The following is a 9,650-nucleotide window of genomic DNA, read 5'->3' as shown; positions in this document are numbered from 1 at the left end:
ATCAAGTCGTACTACAGTCAAGCCTATGAAAAGAATGGCAGTAGAAAAATAACTGCGGCTCTGTGTACTCTCCGATTTAACAGGTTCCCGTTTACCAATGTCACAGTATAAAAGAACGTCTTCACTCTTTTTGTTCATGAGCGCTGAGGGACATATATCTATCTCTATAAGGGTGTAAATCTACTTCAAGTGGTCGAGTATACCTTCGTCCAGGTTTTCCACTGAAATGCACCGCGACGTATCGCTGAGGTGCAAATATGCAAGGCAAATGAAGATGAATAACTGCATATTAACACAGCGCGTTCCCTTACGAGTTTCACCTGAAAAAAACTGGGAAAAAAATAAGGTAAAATAACAACAATGAAAGCATCGTTATTTAACCGATTTTATAACCAACCGTTTTCTCATTCGACAAGTAATCCCCAACCTGAATCAGATAGCTGACAGTCAGGAGTTACATCCAGTTTTAGCACAAATGTATTTAATCAATGTATGATTAGAGTGTAGATGGCCTTCAAGACATGCGCAGGTCTAGTTTTGTGCCTACGAGTGTGAAACACTTATTTCACTTCATTCTTATTTATTCTTGTCGGGACTCAATGAAAGCTTAAAAAATTTTGAATCCCAACCATTTTTTTCTTGTTACATACCGTGTTTCCTCGAATACAGAGCGATGAGGTAACATTTTTCTCTAACAGCTTTTGCTCAATATGAAAAAGGGAAAGGCGTCTAGGTAGCCGAGATAATCCAGGGTCGGCCAGGGTTGTAGTGGTATACCAGTATACCCGAAAAAAATTCGCCAAAATACCCCAAAATACCCAAAATTCATCCAAATATACTCAAAATTATACCCAGGTATACTTTATACCTGAAATTCAAAGAAAGTGATATACCGAATACCCGTATTTAAGCTGCAATATACGGTATACCCGATTTAAAAAGCCCCTGTATACCGTATACCCCAAAACCCTGGCCGACCCTGATAATCGATCTATTTGCAAGGCTAATACGACGAACGCCACTGAGCAAGATTGAACAAATTTAGTTCTTGTATGAAACAGGTGTTCCTCAATCGATTTCATCCGACATTTTATTAATGAAAAGGGAAACCATATATACTTATAAGTGGGATGCAAGGCTGTTTGAATTAAACGTCAGGGCCGAGTTTTTCAAAGCTGGGTTAAGATAACCCAGGGTTAGAGAAGAAGAATAGAAAAACATATATCCGTTTTGCAAAACAACAACAACAACAACAGCACCAAAAAGAGCTGCTGATCAAAACCACCAAAAAACAGGTAGCTGTTTTTCAAAACTATTTTTTTACAAGAGTTTGCAACACAAGGAGACCAGTAAATTTATGCTAAGGAAAATAAAATTGTATGATCAGTTCAGGCCAGTACAAAAGTTACGATTTCCTCTCGGCAGAGGCTAAAGAATTATTCAGAATTAACCCTTTAAACCCTAATATCAAAATTCAAATTCTCATTTGTCGTCCCTATATGTTTTCATCAATTAGATTCATCTTCTGTGATCAGGCCCTCAATCCTCATGACCACTGTGTTTTATAAAGCAGTGATATTACAAGGAGAAATTTGACGCTGATCACTCTTAGGGCTTAAAGGTGTAAGGTAGCGCGAACCTATTTATATGCTTGTTGGTTATGTGTTTGACTTGCGTTTTTTTTTTCCTTGAAGGTATAAAAACCTTTGAGATATCGGCATATATTTAAAACCTCATTTTTACGAAAAATGTAAATAAGTTCGAAATCCCACGACAGATTTTTCCCTAACTTCAGAAAATAAGCCTCAAAGCTCTCTTACTAGTTTTATATCTGCAAGTCAGTTGAAGGCAATCGTGACCGTAGAACTCGCTGCACAAAATGCTGGTCAAATCATAACCTTAAAATGCTACGCTAACACATTTGTAAAAGTTGACGCAAAAATAGAGGAAGAGTGCCAACATACTATCTCCTACGACGCTTAAAACTCTTGAGAGTTTTTCGTAGATGCTATATTTTGTTTTGTTAAGATTTATGTCGAAAATAGAGGGACACATAGAAAGTAAGTTTGATGGATAGAAGTTCTTTAATATCACCGCGCACTCAGCATAAAGTTGTTCTTCTCGCAGGGCTAACTGTATTCGCCGTAGGTTTCTTAAACTCGAGGTAAGAATACCCTTTCAGATAGGAAATAAAGTTCTATCAACATATTTATTAAGGGTGCCAAAAAATCAAACAAATCGGTTGAATCATTCATTCTGAATACTGAGTGGTATGGCGCAATCTCTTTCCATTTTCGAATTTTTTTGGGCACGTTACTGCAAGAGAACATAATAGGAATTAATGTCGTTTTCTTGGTAACTATTGATAGCTATGATTGTCATTAACTAAATACTGCTGCGTCAGAGTTAATGGTATTAGAGGCTAATTACGTTACGAAGAAAAATAAAACCCTTAAATCAACACACAAATAACAGCTTTTTAAACGTAAGAACTGACTGATACCCTTAGGTACAAAAACACAAGTAGTCAGCTTAGTATGGCACCCCGCTCAAAGCCGATTAACTATTCCAATACGAACATGCATGAGCTTCAGTCTTTTAGGGTAAGTTCGCGCTTTTTAACGGTCTTTTCTCGATCGTGCGGGTACGACGGAAATTGTAATTAATTTACCTGTTTTGACCAATAATGGGTATAAATAACAGTAGTGTTAAGAACGTGAGCAGCTGGAGTGCTCTCAGGCCACCTGTCAATGCGGGTTGTTACATTAATAAGACGACAAGGTCTTATCTGACTAATGGATTCCTTGAAATATTGAAAGAGGGCCAAAATTTTTTTGTCATAACGACGCTTGTATACCTTAACATCCCTTATTCTCTTGAATTTGAAAATAAAAAAAGGGGTTAACTTGCTTGAAGAGTCATTGGAGGGTAACCGAGGTTACGTTCACGCTATACCGGATAACTTTCCCCGGGGGGTGGGGGGGTGGGGTACTTCCTTATAAGAGGCTAATGGGGATGCATTGCTGGATGAACTCACATTTTCACGACCGCATTGACTACAGTTCTTTATATTTACGGTTAGCAAACGTACTATGTTTGTACTGTACATAAAAAGTAAAGTACTCTTCATTCAATCTCAAAAACTGGTCAATTCATAAAAAAATAGAAAGTGACTAAGTTGGGATAGCGAAAATTAAATATTTGCCCAAAAGTCACTAAGATGGGGTTTATAATTGGCCACAGAATAGGCTATAATGGGGTAGATGCTCTTGAGAGGCCAGCGGCACATACCCAGCCAAAATTAACCCAAGAACCCCCCCCCCCCGGGAACTTGTCGTGCCAATTCGAAAAGCTATCTGGTATAGTATCACGAAACACTTAACCCTTTAAGCCCTGAGAGTGATCAGCATCAAAATTCTCCTTGTGATATCAATGCTTTGTAAAACAGAGTGGTCATGAGAATTAGGGACATGATCACACAATATGAATTTGCTTGATATTTTATCAACTTCTCCCCATTACTTCTGTAGGAAATGAATAGGGGCAACAAATGAGAATTCAAATTTTGATCTTAGGGTTTAAAGGGTTAACCGATACATGACTCTCACTCTGGAGATCGGCGTGACGCAGCTTCGCTACGTCACAGAAATACAGAAGCTCTATGCAGCAAAAGCTATTCGGTATAATGTGAACATAGCCTAAAGCTTTTTCTTGCTCTACTAATTGAATTACGCAACTCTGAGTAGTAAAGCGAACATTCCGAAGAGAATCATTTGAATTGTTTTACGTAGGCTATTAAGAAGTAAGAAAGGGAACATAGATGTTCGCTTATTAACTGCGAAGATGGATTAAGAATTATTATGAATTTAGGTCAAGAAAAACTCTTTAGGGGACTGACAGGCCATTTTGCAATTCAATGAATTGCAGCTATTAATCATACTTCCACGAGAAATGTCTCCAGATCTGTTTCTCATGTGACGCCATTAGTGGTCTTATCATGTCTGCATTTGAACTGCAAAAATATAAAAATAGATAATAATAATAATAAAAAAACGACCATAAGTCGCGAACTCACCATGATTATCTCTTGCTCGTTCACCAAATTCATGATCAGTTATCACGGATTATGTGGTGCTGATATAAGGCGCAGACCACTGGTTGGGTTAGACGTAACGCTGCGGGATAAAATGAGAGGAATCAGCATGACGTAATTCTAGTGAGCTATCACCGGGAGAGGGACTCCCACAAGTTTTAAGATAAAAATAGAATTACAGAATGAACCCGAAACCCAAAAAGTAACGTCTTATTCAACGGAAAACCGACGATGCAGAGTTGTATGGACTGGTCGTACGTTGATCAATTTAGTTCATAATTTAGTGGGTTGTTCAGTTTTGCATACTTTTAGGCTAATATGGATATACGTTGCCAAAAAACAAAAAACAAAATTAAAAATGACAAGGTCAAAGGAATAGCCCTATCGAAGGATAATTAGTAAGAATACATTAAAAAACAACTTTTTTCATCTGACATGGAACTTACTTATAGCCATCAACTCCACCCTCCCCCTCTCTCCCCCCCCCCCCGGCTTAGAAAGAATGAGATCCCTGGTTTTCAGTGACTGGTTGGGGAGTCTTGTGTTCTAATTCGAGGAGCACACTAATTTTGTAAGAACCCTCAAACTCTCAGGCAGTTTTCAGAGCCTTTGAGACGAGCGATTTTCTAGTATGCTTTTAAAATTAACCAAATTATGCAAGCTCATGTTAAAACACACGTGAATATCCATATGTTTCATTCTTGGCTTGCAACCACGTGACAAGGCGGCCATGTTGGTGTTGTGTTCGTGGTCAATACAATAGAATTTTTTTTCCAAGAATTTACATGAAAATAGGGTTTAGTTCTCAGAGGAGAGAAATGCTTTTGTTCTTAACCCTAAAACACAACCAACATTGCCGCCGTGACGTCACGTGCAAACCAGCACTACCAGCTTAATCAAGCACGGTCAAGAAAGTTCCGTGTGCGCGATTATTAACAAACAAATTTTGAAATCAAGCAATCACGGTACTTAGCGTGAATAGCATACGTGCGTCGTCGTTTTCGGCCGGGAAACTCGTAGAATCGATGGCCACCGTATATACTGAGACAGCTACTATACGTAGAGTGGGGATGGATTTTCGATTAAATTTCAGATCCATTACCGACTAATATTCTAGCTTCCTACTTTGTATAATGGTGCTTACTTGACTTTGCACTTTTAATACGGAACACAGTTTCGTTATTATCTCTGATATGTGAAGAATCAAATAACTTAAAAATGTCTCACCCGAAAAAGGATCACAGTAAAGCCTCGTTTTGAATAGAAAAAGCCGACCATATATTAAGAATTACCAGTGAAACAGCCGTCCTTGGCTACAATCCCGCTCTGTTTTGAGTTTCTTCGGTGTCGTGTTGATTTCTTGCAAAGTTAATTTTCACGTTATACGATCAACAGTGCGGTATTCTGTTTGCAGAATTTCATATGTTATAAGAATTACTGTTAAATGTTTCGACGCTCGGTTCCTTGACTGCGTGAATCATCAATGAACGTACGATTATGATTGTCAAGGAAAATTTCTTAGACTTAAATAGGGCAAAGGGAATATTCTACAGTGAGACAAATGGTTTGATCGAAGACATTGATACCAACCTACCTTCAACATGTTTCTTCCTTTAGACTCTAATTATTTCCGGTCGTTTTGCTGTTTGAATATACGGAAGGTCACTTTCATCGTATATTTATGCCGTGACATATTCTTTCTTCTGTTATCGCATCCGAGTAACCCTGTCACACGAATGCGTGCGTCCCTTCCCGACCACTTTACTGGCACAATATTTGAGATAAGATCATGTTTTATTCATTTTATATGCCTTGCTTTAAGTCCTTGAAAATGCCTCTCGTTCCTATTTGATGATGCCAGCGACATAAAATTAAGAACAATGGTTTATCCACCAAATTCTTCGGGACTAGAAAACGGATGTAAATCTTGACCATTACAACTATCTCATATATTTGTATTTACCGATTCTCCCCGACTTTTATGTCCCCCCTTAATTAAAGTTTTAACATTTACAAGCTTATAAAAACTCCTTATTTTTAAAACAATCTCGAAGAGTAGTAATGGGGAAAAATGGATGACCTCTTTCCAGCAATCTTTTCTGACGGAAAATGAGTACCTGCTGTTCGTACTTAGGTGCAGAATTAAAAATTAATTCGCCCGCCACCGGAGGAAATTTATTAGTTGCCTTCATTTGGTCATAACACTATACAGAAGAAAGTCGCGAAAAAAAAAAAAAAAGAAAAAAGAAAAAGCTGTGAAGCCTTGAGTTGCTCGGGGCGCAATTTGGCGCGACCGATGCGTGCCCTCTCGCCCCCATACGCATATTCTATTCAGAAACTTAACGGAAAGCTTTTTGAACTTCGCACCGTGCGTCATGTTTTTTACTTGCCAATTGGACCGCAAAGTGTTCCTGTTTACTTACCCATGTTACGGCTCATTTTAAAAATAGATCCGGTTTCAATTCCTTGAAAACATCCTTTTTCCCTGATCCGTATTTGGTAAGTTAAATCCTGTTCCATTTTCGACAGAATAGCCATATCAGTGATCAATTTCGAAATCCGTACATACAAGACGCTGATACTCGTGTTCAAAAATTGGTCAACCGGGGACAATTTATTCTTAACAAGAGCCATAATGGCTCTTCTTGGAAACAAAAAGTATATCATTGTTGTACGTGGCAATACTAAGAAAATTTTTATCTGAATGAGAATTCAGTCAATCAAGGACCAGGGATTACATAACAGTGCTGTGACCATGAAACCTGTTTCTAAAGTGATTATATGAAGTAAATGAAATAAATGTTATCTTCTGACTGTCCTATATGACTTGGCACTGCTAACAGTAGTCAGATTTTCGATATTGGGGTTTATCAAATCAGGAAATGACTCAGATCGCCGTTTAATTTATGCAGCCAAAGTGTAACTGGCCATTAGTGCTTTGTTTGTTTTTTACTTTACTTTATTTTATTTTATTTTCATTCAAACGGATGAGGAATGATCATCATAGCCATGAAGCAATAAAGAAATATATTATCTACAGACAGAATATGTCCCTGCGAAAGGGGCGCGTGTCAGCTAGAGCTTTAATTAAGCTTTTCCGCCAAGAGTCTGATTTGGGTCTGATATAGGTCTTCTGGCTCTCCCAGCCCAAGAGTCTGTTTAATGCTCTATACACACTGGAAAATATCCGTTCTTAGCAACAAAAAAAAAACCATGCCTGACTCAACTTCGTGATTTTTCGTCATTAATATTTGACTTATTTACTGCTTTTTTTATTGGTGACTTCTTTATTATAAGCAAGGTCAAAAGCAAGTGGAACAAAAAAAAATTGAATAAAATCGTATTTAGGTAGATGATATGTACTCAGGCTAAGATTGTTACTGATTTGACTTCGCACTTAAGAGTTAATGCCTCCGGGTCCAGTTCTTCAGAATGCCTTCAGCACTGCTGTCAACATGTAGGCGCTGCTTTCCTTTTAAGCTTCTCACTACCGGACTAGCTCAATCTATGCTTTTCATGATGTTCCACATTAAATTTCGTGTTTAAGATTAATTCTCCCAGTTTAATGGCTGACTTTATATAAATTACGGGAAGAGAGTACATCGAGGCTCTGTCTGGAGTATTCTCCATTCTTCTGCCTTGTTGCTCAGCTGCTAGTTATTGATGTAAAGGTTTGAATATCGCTGTTCTTTCTGACCTTCCTTGAATGGAGGAATAGAAAAAATTTCGTCTTTAGTACACACCTTTCATGCACAAATGTAACTGAATTATCTGGGTAGGCCTGCTTGAGAGGTAGACGGCGACGGCAAGACTAAAGGAAAGAAGTGGTCTAAGAACCGGTTATTTAAAATCATACCTAATTGTATTCTGTGTATTGTTTCACTATTTGGCTTCTCACTGGCTCGCACGTGGCAACAGTTTTTTAGTTTCGATAAGCAGCATTTAGATTAAAGTAAGTTATGCGCTATTAACAAGGTGAAACTATAGCTAGTCTGTAAGTCGAACGGCGCACAATGGATGATTTTCAAAAGTAATGTCAAACTGTGTTCCATGCAATAAAAAAATATGAGATTTGACTTTGTGATATTCGAAATATCTAAAATCTTTTTAAGTGTTCCTTTTAGCCCCTATTAATATTCCGGAAATCCAAAATCGAATCTAAAAATTGTTCCACTGAACGAAGTCTAACGCCTCCTGGTGAGATCTGTTTGTAAGATGTTTATTTTTAAGAATGACTCCCTTGGCTAATGCGTAAGCCTTCTTGACACTGTAAACAACAATGGTTTAGATGTAAGGACTGGACAAATTCTGATTGGATTAGGACAGGGGGTTGTGAAACACCAGTTCTAATTCTGTTGTTTGACCGTAAGTGCTTGACTGAAGATAATAAGGGTACGGGTCAAGACGGGACAATGAAATTTAGGCGAGAATTCACAGTTATGTCAGGAAAAAAAGCGAACGAAACACAATTCGCTACATACATACACACGGTCGAGGAAAGGCGAGGAAAGAAAAAAAAAAGCTGGGACTGACTAATTTTCTTAGACTGGGGACCACATTAACTAAATACTATACATTCATTGACTTTTATTATTCCGCCTTGTGGGGGAGACCAATGTTTATGTCAAAGCAAAAACTTAAAAAAACTCGCGTGTGTGAATGCTGCTTAAAAAAATGAACTGTATACATCGTTGTCGTTGTTTTATACTTACTTCTTTTCTGACTGACTATTTTCTTAGCCTGGGGACCACATTAACTAAATACTATACATTCATTAACTTTTATTATTCCGCCTTGTGGGGGAGACCAATAATGTTTATGTCAAAGCAAAAACTTGAAAAACTCGCGTGTGTGAATGCTGCTTAAAAAAATGAAATGTATACATCGTTGTCGTTGTTTTATACTTACTTCTTTTCTGACGTTGAATCCGGCCTTTTTGTGCTTCGCCCGGATAACAAATATCAAAACTCCCACCACAAGAATCAATGCTGCGGCAGCGGCAACTAAGATCCAGAGAAGCAAAGAAACTCTTGGTGAGGGTGAGGTGTCTCCTGAAGTAAATAGAAATGAAAACGAAAAGTTAACCCTTTAAACCCTAAGATCAAATTTTGAATTCTCATTTGTTGCTCCTATTCATTTCCTACAGAAGTAGTGGGAAGAAGTTGATAAAATGTCAAGCAAATTCATCTTGTGTGATCATGTCCGTAATTCTCATGACAACTCTGTTTTACAAAGCATTGATATTCCAAGGAGAAATTTGATGCTGATCAATCTTAGGGCTTAAAGGGTTAAATGACATGGAAACACGTGGACATGATACCTCTTTACTGTTGATATCTCACCTCTAGTCCTCTCCCATTAATTACTTCCCATGTTCAGTCTAAATCATAGAGAGAGAAGCGCGCGCTAATGATGACGCGACTTGGAAAGTGGGGGACATAACATGCCAACCGTGCTTTTATTCTCCCTCGGTGACCGCATTCATGCATCTTTAATAGAACCCTAGTTCTCTAAGATTAAAGTGCTGGAGTAATAAGCCTCTCACAGGCACCTAATA

The 9,650-nt window shown here is 38.1% G+C and overlaps 1 long non-coding RNA gene across 1 annotated transcript; it reads right to left on the bottom strand.

The window, feature by feature from the left end:
* LOC140927688 (uncharacterized) lies at positions 1-5,985 on the bottom strand. Its single transcript, XR_012164572.1, has 3 exons — positions 5,688-5,985; positions 4,076-4,175; positions 1-330 (listed from the first exon to the last, which is right to left on the bottom strand). It is a non-coding gene; the product is annotated as an uncharacterized lncRNA (long non-coding RNA).
* Positions 5,986-9,650: the final 3,665 nt, after the last annotated feature.

The sequence above is a fragment of the Porites lutea genome, chromosome 2 (genome assembly GCF_958299795.1).
Source record: "Porites lutea chromosome 2, jaPorLute2.1, whole genome shotgun sequence".
Classification (NCBI taxonomy): Eukaryota; Metazoa; Cnidaria; class Anthozoa; order Scleractinia; family Poritidae; genus Porites; species Porites lutea.
Note: the sequence above shows the minus strand (reverse complement) of the source record. Positions and strands in the feature narration are given on the sequence as shown.